A 14,793-nucleotide genomic window follows, 5' to 3' on the forward strand; every position below is an offset into this window, starting at 1 on the left:
AGTGGTTGAGAGTCCGCCTGCCGATGCAGGGGACACGGGCTCGTGCCCCGGTCCGGAAAGATCCCACATGCCGCCGCGGAGCGGCTGGGCCCCTGAGCCATGGCCACTGAGCCTGCGCGTCCAGAGCCTGTGTTACGCAACGGGAGAGGCCACAACAGTGAGAGGCCCGCGTACCGCAAAAAAAAGAAAAAAAAAAAAACCATGTCTACAAATTCTTGGACACATCTCACGAAATTCTCAGGGCTTCGCAAGACTGTTAATGGAAGCCTGACGGCCCTTGAAGAGGCTGAAGGTGACAGCTTCTAGGCAAGGGAAGAAAATGACACTGCAACCTGGAGGGAGGGGGACTCTAGCTACAAAGCAGCTGAAAGTAAAACTGATGAGAGGGATAAGCTAAAAAAAAGACTATTAAATATAAAGGATCCAGGACTCATTGGGTTCAAATATCTGTATCCCATTTACAGCATCTCCACATGCCCAAATAATGCTAAAACAGAGAAATAGCTTCTGGGCTAAGATCAGATTTAGGGTGCTGCCAGGAAAACATGGTCTAAAGATGAAGCCAAGACTGTAGAACCCTTTATTAACACCCTGGAAAGACTTAAGTTGGTGCCTCAAATTCCTTTAAGGATCTTTAAAAAGCATAAGAATTTTAAAGGCATCATCCTACAAAGTTTCCCGTCCTACCGTCCTACAACAGCTTCACAAGAAGCCCAAGGGGAAGAGCTTATCTCAAAAAGATTTGGGAGGGTAGCTTTTCCAATGTCATGAACCCCAATAAAATTCACAGGACATTCAAAGCTTTAAAGAGAACTGTGGTAGCAAAAACACTGCTTGCTAGCTTGCATTAACAGAGACCAAGACAGTACAAAATGAGAAGAGGCCTCTGGGATTTTCTTAGAAGTTCTGTAAGTCCCCCTTCCTCCAGGTTTCAGTGTCATTTTCTTCCCTTGCTGGCTTGGGAAACACTACTCAGCTGCAAACACAGGTCATTTCTTATGAAAAGGACAGAACAAAGAGCTCAGAGGGTACAGCAAAGGAGAATCACTTCCATGGTCGGGACTAAGTCCTAATCACAGAGCTGGCAGCAGATATCAGGATGTATTGCAGAACTGCTATGGACCAGCATGTCTTCCATTTTCCATTTCTGAATGGGGGAGTCTTTAGCAGTTTAACAGAATGTTGGGTATGTGGGTGGCAGAAAATTTGTCCCTTTAGTTCTCAAGTCTTCGTACTGAGAGGATTGGTACTCAAGGGGCTATACTCTAGAAATCACACCCAGGAGCCTCATCCCCATCCGTACCTGGTGAAAGATGGTAAGATCCTGGACTCAAGCCTGAGCCTGACACCATAACAATTGAGACTTGTGGGGGAACTGAGTAGGGATAAGTGTATTCTTCATGTGGAAGGAATATAAAAATTGTGGCCAGTGGGTAGATTATGCTGGTTTTTAAATGTATCCATAAGTTTTTGAAAAAAATTATCCCATAAAAAAAGGTAGACTATGGGCCAAGCATAAGTGACTTATTCCTAATGAACAGAATATGGTGAAAGAGATGCTGTGTGAATTGCAAGGCGAGGTTAGACAAGGTAACACAGCTTCTGCCTGGCTCTTAACCTTGGAACCCAGCCCCATGTTGTGAGGAAGCTCAGGCCACAAAGAGAGCCTAGGTGTTCAGGGTAGGTGTTCCAACTGAGGGGAAGAGAGGCCAGCTGTCCTGGTTATGCTTTTCCGAAGTATAGATTGTGAACAAAATAAACGTTGCTTATTTCAGCTACTAAACTTTGAGGAGATTTTTAGGAAAAAACAGATAGAAAAGTGGATGAAAAAAAGAGATAATAAGAAACATAACTTAGACACAGTAGAAATTGGTTTCCTATAAACTGGAATCTAATAAACGTTGAGATTAATTTAAAATGACAAACAATGCTGATGAGAAGAAGCAGATAACTAGAAGAAAGACCTAAGAACTATTCAGGAGGAAGTTTTGGGCAGGTTCCCTTCACTTACAATTTCTTACAAATAGGCAGGTATGCCTCTTCAGAATTTCCCCTCAAGTTTGAAGATAAGGAAGATTGGTAAGCAAGGAGACATATGAAGTGTAATAGTTGAAAAACAACTAGAACTCGTCAGTTTAATTACCAAAATCAGACTTTTTTACCTCATCTCAATTAACTGAAATTCTAAGGGATAGGCAACTTTGAATATTTATTAATCTAGGACTCAATCTTCATTGTCCTTTCCTCAGAGAGGAAATAAAACATCATGGAAGGATTTTTAATCTTCTCAGTAGTAAAACAAATGGAGTGTCCTTTGGCAGTATATAATTAAATACAATTTTTCCTTTACCTTACTTAAAGCTTGTTTGTAAGGGAAGGTAGGATATCTCATTTTTACATTGTACCACAGTGCTTCTCTATATCATACAAACTGGCTTTGAAATTTTGAAATTCAAATTACTAATCTATTATTTGTCCCAGATAAATTATTACCTTTTTTAAAAAAATTATTTTATTTATTTTATTTATTTTTGGCTGTGTTGGGTCTTCGTTGCTGTGCACAGGCTTTCTCTAGTTGCGGCGAGCAGGGGCTACGCTTTGTGGAGGTGCACAGACTTCTCATTACGGTGGCTTCTGTTGTTGTGGAACACGGGTTCTAGGTGCATGGGCTTCAGTAGTTGTGGCACACAGGTTCCACAGCTGTGGCTTGCGGGCCCTAGAGTGCAGGCTCAGTAGTTGTGGCGCATGGGCTTAGTTGCTCCATGGCATGTGGGATCTTCCCGGACCTGGGCTCGAACCATTGTCCCCTGCATTGGCAGGCAGATTCTTAACCACTGCACCACCAGGGAAGCCCTACCTGGTTTTTAACAGCTATACTCTTAAAAATTTTTCTTTGGATGGGATGAAATAGTTATTCTATTCATTATGTGTTAAGCTATAAAGTACAGCTATGCATCTCTTTCTTTTTCAATCAAAGAAGGTAGATACAGGGAACTGTGGTTTCTGAGAATGCAGGATCTATGTCAAGAACAAGATCAGCATGAGTGTTATACACAAGAACCACATCAAAAGATGATTTAATTGTGAATTGCAACATGATGGCTTAGAGAGACTTCCAACGAGGAAAGCTGACAGCCCAGACTTAATCTTCTCCTAGATGGTGAAACCTATGGATGAGCCTATGAATTATAATGAGCTAAACATAATGAAGCAGATAGCAGACGAAGTCAGCAGATCTCGTGACCAAGATTTGATGGAAACTGGAGTGAAGTGGGAGGCACTGGGTGAGAGACTAAAGGTCTGAATGGAGGGAGAAAAAAAGGAGTGGACTTTACCTTTGTAAACCTACTTCCCATTGTGTCATGGGGTCAGTGAGGCATAAGCTGGCCACAGGCTCCTTCAAGAGGCAAAAAACCTCCACGGAAGTAGAGTTAAAGACATTCCACTACACTGACTTTTTATTATTACATAAAACAACTGGTAAGATGCAAGATGACGAAGAAAGAATTCTCATAAAATCTGACTTGATACTGGCATAGGACAGACATATAGATCAATGCGTTACCATTGAGGATGTAAAAGGAAAGCCCCACATTTACGGCCAACTGATTGTAAGAGTGCCAAATAATTGAATGAGACAAGAATAGTCTTTTTAACAAATGGTACTGGGACAACAGAATATCCACATACAAAAGAATAAAATTAGACCTCTACCTCATACCATATGTAGAAATTAAGTCAATATGCAAGAGCTAAAACTACAAAAGTCTTAGAAGAAAACACAGGTGTTTATCTTCATGACTGGATTTGGCAATTCTTAGATATAACACCAAAAGACAAAAATCGACTAACTGAACTTCATCAATATTAAAGACTTCCATGTTTTGAAGGACACCATGTTTTGAAGGGGAAAGGGCAAGCTCCTGAGTGAGAGAAAATACTTGAAAATCCTATATCCGATCGAAGATTTGTATCTAGGATACAAAAAGAACTCTTACAATTCAATAATAAAAAGACAATCCAACTTAAAAATGGGCAAAAAGTTGAATAGACAGTTCTTCAAAGAAGATACACAGATAGACAATAAGCACATGAAAAGTGCCTCAACGTTATTAGTCAACAGCAAAACGCAAATCAAAACCACAAGAGATGCCACTTCACACCTACTAGGATGGCTATAATCAGAAAGACAGGTAATGACAAGTGTTGGCGGGCATGTAGAGAAATTGGAATGCTTACACACTTTGGATAAAAATGTAAAATGGTGCAGCCACTCTGGAAAACAGTATGGCAGTTCCTCAAAAGTTTAAACAGAGTTACCATATGATACAGCAATTCCATTCATAAGTATATTCCAAAAAGAAATGAAAAAAATATGTTCACACCGGAACTTGGACATGAACGTTCATAGCAGCATTATTAACAATAGCCAAAAAAGTGGAAACCACCCAAAGGTCCATCAACTGATGAATGGATAAATAAAATGTGGTATGTCCATACAAATGAGTATTATTCAGCAATAAAAAGAAAGTATTGATCCACGCTACAAAGCAGATGTACCTTAAAAATACTATGCTGAATGAAAGAAGGCAGTCACAAAGGACCCCATATTCTGTGATTCCACTGACATGAAATATCCAAAATAGGCAAATCTATAGAAACAGGGAGTACAGTCGTGGTACTAGGGCTGGGAATAGGAGGAAGGGAAAACTGGCACAGGGTGATGGCTAAAAAGTACAGGGTTTCTTTTTAGGGTGATGAAAATGGTCTAAAATTGATTGTGGTGATAACTGTATAACTCTTTGAATATACTAAAAGTCACTGAATTGTACAGTTTAAATGAGTGAACTGCATGGTATGTTCATTATATTTCAATAAAGCTGTCACCAAAAAATAATGGATGCTTTGGGGTAATGGTGTGCTGCTCAGCTTCAAATCACTAGCCATGGTTCAAGACACTAACAGTCAACAGTGTGCCCTTTTTATGGAAAAATTATATAGGAAAAAGCTGTCTTTTTTACTGGTATCAAGTCTAAAAAATTAAGAGACAAATCTATGTTTCACTGCTCAAAGCATGGAGTGATTTATATTTCCCCCAATTAAATGGCTTTTGGGTCCCAAAACTGATTAAAAATTACCTTATGTTTTAGCATATTAATCTGAATATCCATTTCACTTTGACTGGTTTTTAAATCTCCATGGAAACTAAGCTCTCCATTTTCATATTCATTTAACTTCCTTCTTGGCATTTTTAAGAGTTTCTTAAGTCTGTAGAAATGCATAGAATGAATAAGTCAAGTTCTTTAAGAGTAGATAATTAATAACTATTTAAACAGATATATGTTCTATCATATAAAATAAACTCTATAAATTATAATCCTTTCTCATCTGTTCTAATCTAATATGGGTTGAAAGCATAATAACTAACTTATAATCTTAGGTAAATAATATGAAGAAAAATTTTACGACACATGCTAAGTAAAGAGTTAATATAGTATGTGTATACATATATTATACGGTTCTTATAAGGAAGCTGTTATTAGTATCCATTTTTAGTATGTTAATATGAAATACTAACTTATTATTAAATACTAGTTATAAACCAGACATCAGTATCCAAGCTGAAGAAGAAGAGCATATCATATATGAATGTTTTGAAAAGACACAAAAAGACATTTTGGTACCTACTGACCACAGCCTCTACGAGAAGCAAAGAAATAACACACAAAAAATCATCGACACTCACTCACTCAAAATAGAAAAAGAAACAAGAAAGAATAGTCTTTGGCGTCTGAGCTGATGGAGAAGAAAACCAGGCTGAGCTTCATAAAAAAGGAAATCAGCAGAGAGAGAATGTGTACCAGTCCCTTCAAGCTGTTTTAAGAGATCTAGAAATCTTGCCCAGCACAATGTTAACAAAATGCCAAGCAATGTAGAGAAAATTAAATGAGAGAAAAATACTAATGAGAATCAGGGAAGAACCATAAGTACAACACCAAAATCCACAGATGCTCAAGTCCTCCTAAGCACATACTCCTGTATACTTTAAATCATCTCTAGATCACTTATAATACCTAATACAATAAATAGTTATAAATACAATGTAAATAAATTCTATGGAAATAGTTGCCACCTGAGGCCAATCCAAGTTTTGCTTTTGGGAACTTTCTGGAATTTTTTCCCCCTGAATACCTTCAATCTGAGGTTGGTTGAATCTGTGGAAGCTGAGGGCTAACTGTGCTCAGCAAATAACCAGAAAGGAAGCCATGTGGAGGCATCACAGACATTGGGAAACACTCTTATTATTATTTTTTTTAATCTGAGTGGTCAAAACATGATCATTAATTTTATTATTCTTTAAGTCATACATATGTTTTTGTATGTATATTTTAGAACTAAACTTTTAGAGCAGAAAGAAAACATAAGCAAAATCAAGATAGTTTTTGATGTTGTTAAACAGTGACACAAATAGGTTTTTAGATATTAAAATACTTGAACGCTGAAGGGGAAGAACACAACTAAAAGAAGGCAGGATTACCCAAAAAGAGCAAAGATATCTTGCAGACATAAAAATTCAAGGTAGATGATGAAGAGCAGAGTGACATTACTATATGCAAGGCACACTATTGTTATTGTTTTAGAAATCATTAAAGAGGAACTGTAGTACTGGGGCACTCAAAACAGTTTCAGATTGTGCTGTGAGTTTCTAAAGTAAACTTTTAAATAGGATGGATGATTTAAGTATGAATATACACATATAAAAGGAATTTGTATCTAAGGTTTTAATAAAACAAAATTATAGTTAAATCAATTAATTGTTGAAATTATCAGAAATATTAAAATCTTACCCAGTAATCTCTTTTTCTAATTCACTATTTTTCTTCATTTCTGGATCCAAACTATATTCCAGAGACCGTTTTAACTCAATATATTTCTTTAATTGCTCCTTTTCATCCTCAAAAAAATTTTTTTAAATTATTTTTTAAAACCTAGAGACTTACTCTTCTTTCTTAAAAATATTACTTCTCATGAGTTCATGAGTAATATACGTTTATAGTGAAACACAGTTTATAAACCTGATGCCAATAAGGACGATTTCAAAAATAATCACTTTTCCTGAAACAGCTTATATTGATTTTTCATTTTCATCATTTTTCTAGAATTTAAATTGCCAAAATTTATTTGTTAAAAACAGACGTTTTGGGACTTCCCTGGTGGCATGGTGGATAAGACTCCGTGCTCCCAATGCAGGGGGCCTGGGTTCAATCCTTAGTCAGAGAACTAGATCCCACATGAAGGCCGCAACTAAGAGGTTGCATGCCACAACTAAGGAGCACACCTGCTGCAACTGGGGAGCCCTCCTGCTGCAACCAAGACTTGGAGCAACCAAATAATAATAATAATAATAAAAAATAAATAAGTAAATAAATAACCCAGAGGTTTTTACACGTTAGTGAAAGTTTTTTAAGGAGTGGTTATATTTACGTTTTAGTTTCTAAAGATGCCCTAGAAACATTTTCATCAGTGGTTTAAGATATTCCAGGTCTTGTTAAATCACATCTTATTAATATAATCTTTGAAAAATTCCAACACAAGATAAAGCCTTTCATTCTCTGTAAGCATTCTTCCATAGGTTTCAATTTCTCCATTTCTATTAACAATTCTTCTCTTTAAATAAAGTTTAAGTCTTCTATACACTAAATAACAATGTAACTCCGGGCTTCTCTGGTGGCGCAGTGGTTGAGAGTCCACTTGCTGATGCAAGGGACACGGGTTCGTGCCCCGGTCTGGGAAGATTCCACATGCCTTGGAGTGGCTGGGCCCGTGAGTCATGGCCGCTGAGCCTGCGCAACCGGAGCCTGTGCTCTGCAGCGGGAGAGGCCGCAACAGTGAGAGGCCCGCGTACCGCAAAAAAAAAAAAAAAAAAAAAAAAAAAAGTAACTTCTTCTTGATTCTTGTAGCTTTTTCTCTCATCCTTTTTCTCCCTCACCCCCGCTACTGGACTCTTACATTGTTTTTTTAATTAATTAATTAATTTTATTTATTTATTTTTGGCTGTGTTGGGTCTTTGTTGCTGCGTGCAGGCTTTCTCTACTTGTGGTGAGCAGGGGCTACTCTTCGTTGTGGTGCATGGGCTTCTCATTGCAGTGACTTCTCTTGTTGCAGAGCATGAGCTCTAGGCACATGGGCTCAGTAGTTGTGGCTTGCGGGCTCTAGAGCGCAGGCTCAGTAGTTGTGGCTCACAAGCTTAGTTGCTCGGCGGCATGTGGGATCTTCCCGGACCAAGGCTCGAACCTGCATTGGCAGGTGGATTCTTAACAACTGCACTACTAGGGAAGGCCTGGACTCTTACATTCTTTTTTTTATTATTATTATCAAAAAGTTTATTTCTTCTTTTTTTACATTTTTTTAATTTTTTTTTTGCTTTATAACAAATTTAATCAGTTATACATATACATATGTTCCCATATCCCCTCCATTTTGTGTCTCCCTCCCACCCTCCCTATCCCACCCCTCCAGGCGGTCACAAAGCACCGAGCTGATCTCCCTGTGCTATGCGGCTGCTTCCCGCTAGCTATCTACCTTACGTTTGGTAGTGTATATATGTCCATGCCGCTCTTTCACTTTGTCACAGCTTACCCTTCCCCCTACCCATATCCTCAAGTCCATTCTCTAGTAGTTCTGTGTCTTTATTCCTGTCTTACCCCTAGGTTCTTCATGACATTTTTTTTCTTAAATTCCATATATATGTGTCAGCATACAGTATTTGTCTTTCTCTTTCTGACTTACTTCACTCTGTATGACAGGCTCTAGGTCCATCCACCTCATTACAAATAGCTCAATTTCGTTTCTTTTTATGGCTGAGTAATATTCCATTGTATATATGTGCCACATCTTCTTTACCCATTCATCCGATGATGGACACTTAGGTTGTTTCCATCTCCGGGCTATTGTAAATAGGGCTGCTATGAACATTTTGGTACATGTCTCTTTTTGAATTATGGTTTTCTCAGGGTATATGCCTAGTAGTGGGATTGCTGGGTCATATGGTAGTTCTATTTGTAGTTTCTTAAGGAACCTCCATACCGTTCTCCATAGTGGCTGTACCAATTCACATTCCCACCAGCACTGCAAGAGTGTTCCCTTTTTTCCACACGCTCTCCAGCATTTATTGTTTCTAGATTTTTTGATGATGGCCATTCTGACTGGTGTGAGATGATATCTCATTGTAGTTTTGATTTGCATTTCTCTAATGAGTAAAGATGTTGAGCATCCTTTCATGTGTTTGTTGGCAGTCTGTATATCTTCTGTGGAGAAATGTCCATTTAGGTCTTCTGCCCATTTTTGGATTGGGTTGTTTGTTTTTTTGTTATTGAGCTGCATGAGCTGCTTATAAATTTTGGAGATTAATCCTTTGTCAGTTGCTTCATTTGCAAATATTTTCTCCCATTCTGAGGGTTGTCTTTTGGTCTTGTTTATGGTTTCCTTTGCTGTGCAAACGCTTTTAAGTTTCATTAGGTCCCATGTGTTTATTTTTGTCTTTATTTCCATTTCTCTAGGAGGTGGGTCAAAAAGGATCTTGCTGTGCTTTATGTCATAGAGTGTTCTGCCTATGTTTTCCTCTAAGAGTTTGATAGTGTCTGGCCTTACATTTAGGTCTTTAATCCATTTTGAGCTTATTTTTGTGTATGGTGTTAGGGAGTGATCTAATCTCATACTTTTACATGTCCCTGTCCAGTTTTCCCAGCACCACTTATTGAAGAGACTGTCCTTCCTCCACTGTACTATCCTGCCGCGTTTATCAAAGATAAGGTGACCATATGTCCGTGGGTTTATCTCTGGGTTTTCTATCCTGTTCCATTGATCTATCTTTCTGTTTTTGTGTCAGTACCATACTGTCTTGATTACTGTAGCTTTGTAGTATAGTCTGAAGTCAGGGAGCCTGATTCCTCCAGCTCCATTTTTCTTTCTCAAGATTGCTTTGGCTATTCGGGGTCTTTTGTGTTTCCATAGAAATGGTGAAATTTTTTGTTCTAGTTCTGTGAAAAATGCCAGTGGTAGTTTCATAGGGATTGCATTGAATCTGTAGATTGCTTTGGGTAGTAGAGTCATTTTCACAATGTTGATTCTTCCAATCCAAGAACATGGTACATCTCTCCATCTATTTGTATCATCTTTAATTTCTTTCATCAGTGTCTTATAATCTTCTGCATACAGGTCTTTTGTCTCCTTAGGTAGGTTTATTCCTAGATATTTTATTCTTTTTGTTGCAATGGTAAATGGGAGTGTTTCCTTGATTTCACTTTCAGATTTTTCATCATTAGTATATAGGAATGCCAGAGATTTCTGTGCATTAATTTTGTATCCTGCAACTTGACCAAATTCATTGATTAACTCTAGTAGTTTTCTGGTAGCATCTTTAGGATTCTCTATGTATAGTATCATGTCATCTGCAAACAGTGACAGCTTTACTTCTTCTTTTCCGATTTGGATTCCTTTTATTTCCTTTTCTTCTCTGATTGCTGTGGCTAAAACTTCCAAAACTATGTTGAATAAGAGTGGTGAGAGTGGGCAACCTTGTCTTGTTCCTGATCTTAGTGGAAATGGTTTCAGTTTTGCACCCTTGAGGACGATGCTGGCTGTGGGTTTGTCACATATGGCCTTTATTATGTTGAGGAAATTTCCCTCTATGCCTACTTTCTGCAGGGTTTTTATCATAAATGGGTGTTGAATTTTGTCGAAAGCTTTCTCTGCATCTATTGAGATTATCATATGGTTTTTCACCTTCAATTTGTTAATATGGTGTATCACGTTGATTGATTTGTGTATATTGAAGAATCCTTGCATTCCTGGAATAAACCCCACTTGATCATGGTGTATCATCCTTTTAATGTGCTGTTGGATTCTGCTTGTTAGTATTTTGTTGAGGATTTTTGCATCTATGTTCATCAGTGATATTGGCCTGTAGTTTTCTTTCTTTGTGACATCCTTGTCTGGTTTTGGTATCAACGTGATGGTGGCTTCATAGAATGAGTTTGGGAGTGTTCCTCCCTCTGCTATATTTTGGAAGAGTTTGAGAAGGATAGGTGTTAGCTCTTTTCTAAATGCTTTATAGAATTCGCCTGTGAAGCCATCTGGTCCTGGGCTTTTGTGACTCTTACATTCTTTAACGCATGGTCTCATCCATGATTCATCTTTCATCACTTATTCTCTTCTTTTACACTAAATTGACTTTCAATCTTGTAACTCCACTAAAAGTTTTGAGGGTCATCAAGAACCGTTTCTTCTTCAGTCCTTACCCTGCTTCACTTCTCAGCAGCAACCGCGAACATGACCACACTCTGCCTCTGCTCCTCTGAGCCCACCTCAGTCTGAATGACAGTAACCCTTGATGTTCAGTCCTTGACCCTTTCTAATCCTCTTTCTAAATTCTCTCAGGGCTCCTTACATCTCAAGGCTTCGTACCAGATTCCCTAACCTGCCTTTCCAGCCTTGACCCCTTTGCTGGGATCACCTGTACTTTTCTCTCCCCCTTCTTGCTCCTCATAGACAACATCCTCAGCCACACTCATGAGCCATTACTCAGTGAGGATTATCCTTGTACAGAGCTATTCTTGGACACTTTATGTTTATTCTTATTGGTGTTACTTTGAGTGTAGTGTTATTTTCTAATCTTGGGGGGCAGCCTCACCCTTAGGATGTTGACCAGCATACTTTGTCTTTATTTTCTTTTACAATGTGAAAGTTTTTCACAAGGATCAGATTATCAATTATTTGCCCTTGTTTTCTTCTCTTTTTTTTTTTTTTTTTGGCTGCATTGGATCTGCGTTGCTGCGTGTGGGCTTTTTCTAGTTGAGGTGAGTGGGGGCTTCTCTTCACTGTGGTGCGCGGGCTTCTCACTGCAGTGGCTTCTCTTGTTGCAGAGCACAGGCTCTAGGAACGTGGGCTGCAGTAGTTGCAGCACATGGGCTCAGTAGTTGTGGCTCGCAGGCTCTAGAGTGCAGGCTCAGTAGTTGTGGTGCATGGGCTTAGTGGCTCCCCGGCATGTGGGATCTTCCCGGACCAGGGATCAAACCCATGTCCAATGCACTGGCAGGCGGATTCCTAACCACTGCACCAGGGAAGTCCCTGCCCTTTTTTTCTTTTGAATGATTTCCTACTCCATAGAGACCTGACCTTATGGAAGTCTTCTGACACTCCTTTCAGGTGAATACTCAACTATATTGTTTGGAGTCTTGAGTCAGCTAGAGCTCTCTCTTCTTCCCAGCCCAGATTCTTCATCTCAACACTGTGCTGACCATATATCTTAACTCAGGTTGGCTCTGGCCTGGGGATTCCTGAGATGAGAACTTTAGGAGAAGCCAGGGCTACTGACTGAGTTGGTGAAAAGCTCTCTCATTAAATTTTTGATTTGTGTAGACCTTAAAGTGGCCAATAATTCTATGTCATAATCCTAACTCATTTCTATAGGAATCTACAGAAAATCCCTCATTATTTTTTTTAATACGCTTAATCAGTGTGGGGTATCCTTACAAAATTTTCAATTTCTGATACCCGAATAGATGTGTTTGACAATGTAAGGGGACATCTGGCACTCTCATTCACATGACACTCCTTTTGTCAACATATTGTATTGTCACTTGTATGAAAAGTATGCTAATACAATGTGACTAATGCATATCAAGTCTAGAAAAAATAATTTTCAATGTTTCTTTGAACACAAGAAGGGCCAGTCAATAGAATGTTCTAGTCCCCCTGACAGGTATATCTGTATAATGACACTGCATGAATCTAACTATTGTGATGGAAAGAAACGAGTTGGTAGGTGCATCTACCTCATCCCTCCAACTTAGGGTTCACAATAGAATCTTCTGATTTTTAAATCATAGGTAGCTTCCCCTACAAAGGAGAGTATAAACGGCAGGAGATTTTACCAACCTTTCTGCTTGGTAAATAGTTACATAGCTTTCACTATACATTGATAAATTGGAATCCTGGATTACATATCAGTCTTTTCTGAGACTGGCTGTTACACCTTTGAAAGGCTGATTAACTCAAGTGTCTGGGAGAAAAATTGTTCCTGAACTTGCTATGCTAGGAACACCTGTTACTATGTAAGGCCCTGATTGAGCAGCCATTTCTACTTTTTCACTGGCATCTCTTTTCTTTTTTGAAAGAAAAAAGGGGGACTTCCCTGGAGGTCCAGTGGTTAAGACTTTGCCTTCCAATGCAGGAAGTTTGATCCCTGGTCAGGGAGCTAAGATCCCACATGCCTCCTGGCCAAAAAACCAAAACATAAAACAGAAGCAGTATTGTATCAAATTCAATTAAGACTTGAAGAATGGTCCACATCAAAAAAATCTTTAAAAAAATAAAGTAAAATAAAATCCAAGAAAGGAAAAAATACATTCCTTTCAGAAAAATGCTTGCATAGTGACCTAGTATTCCTTCTTGATAAAGAAAATGAACTATAACATTAAAAGTAATTCATTCTCAAAATAGCACTGGAGGGTTTAGATTACAAGGGAAGTTCAGAATTCTAGATCAAATCATTACTCATATTTCTGGGCTCAAACAGATATTTGTGTACCACTGTTCATAGCAGCATTGTTAACAATAGCCAGAAGGTGGAAAAATCACAGTGTTCATTGACAGATGAATGAATAAACAAAATGTGGTATATATAAAATATTGCTTTTGGACTGTCACCATCTTTTTAATTAAAGTCTTACTATAAAAATCAATTTTATTATTTCAGTCAACTTCCTCTATAAAGAGGAATTATGCTACCAGTAGCAAGTAGTATCAATATAAAAATAAACTCTTTTATCAATGAGACTTTTCATAGTGTCCAAAATATTCTTATATATTACTAGTAAAAAAATTAAAATTCCTTTTCAGCATGACAGAAATTAAGAGATTGACTTACTGAACTTGTACTTAACAGGTTTTTCTGAAGCTCTTCAATTTTGTCCGCTTGCTTTTTGACTGTAGCTTTTAACTTGGCATTTTCAATTTCAAGCCTAAAATGCATATTTTAAAATAATTACTCTCACACATAGATTTTAAAATACCACACAGTTTCTGAACAAACACCTGCAGGTTCAATTACATACGTTCTTAGAATTTTGAAAAGTAGATGATTTGGCAATTGTGCCGTTTTCTAGTTGTGTTCTGTGGATAATGTGAAAAATTTAGAAATAATGGAGAAAAATTATGCATTTCAAAATAGCTCAAAGCTGAAATGTTTACCCAGCTTCACAATGATGTATTTATTGTCATAACTGATATAATTCTCATACTATACTGCTTATCTGCTCTATACTTATACTAAGTTATTTTCTGTGCTGCTTTAAATTGTACTTTTGGATGTGATCCTGCGTCTTCTCAGCACATCTCATGGCCTCTGTACATCGATCCTGTGCTTCGTGCAACTAAAAGGAGAAAAAAAATTTTTAAATTACTGATAATCTAGCAAATCTGCCATCATCTGTTTTTATGTCTTTCATCTGCATATTGTTTATGGCTACTTTCCTGCTGCAACAGCAGAGTTGAGTTGCTACAGCAGACACCTTCTGAACCACAAAGCCTAAAATATTTACTATCTGGCCCTTTACAAGTTACTGACCTCTAGTACTAAACCACAACATCATTCATGCTTTAAATTATATTTTATCAAATAAATACACAAATTTATAAATTGGCCAAATGGGGAAAGACATTTATATTTTTTACTCCACGCTCTATACCAACTATAATTTTAAATATCCACATATGTGAATGACCACAGCT

General features: G+C 37.9%; 1 pseudogene across 1 annotated transcript in view; it reads right to left on the bottom strand.

Moving 5' to 3' along the window:
* Positions 1-14,793, bottom strand: part of LOC309802861 (ankyrin repeat domain-containing protein 26-like) — a 143,317-nt pseudogene that overhangs the window by 34,897 nt on the left and 93,627 nt on the right. The window contains exons 27-30 of the transcript XR_014296158.1: positions 14,365-14,435; positions 13,931-14,024; positions 6,849-6,955; positions 5,139-5,268 (exon numbers count right to left, since the gene is read on the bottom strand). The product of XR_014296158.1 is annotated as an ankyrin repeat domain-containing protein 26-like (transcript). The remainder of the gene's footprint in view (positions 1-5,138; positions 5,269-6,848; positions 6,956-13,930; positions 14,025-14,364; positions 14,436-14,793) is intronic.

This window comes from Mesoplodon mirus (genome assembly GCF_964341445.2).
Source record: "Mesoplodon mirus genome assembly, chromosome: 4".
Taxonomy (NCBI): Eukaryota; Metazoa; Chordata; class Mammalia; order Artiodactyla; family Ziphiidae; genus Mesoplodon; species Mesoplodon mirus.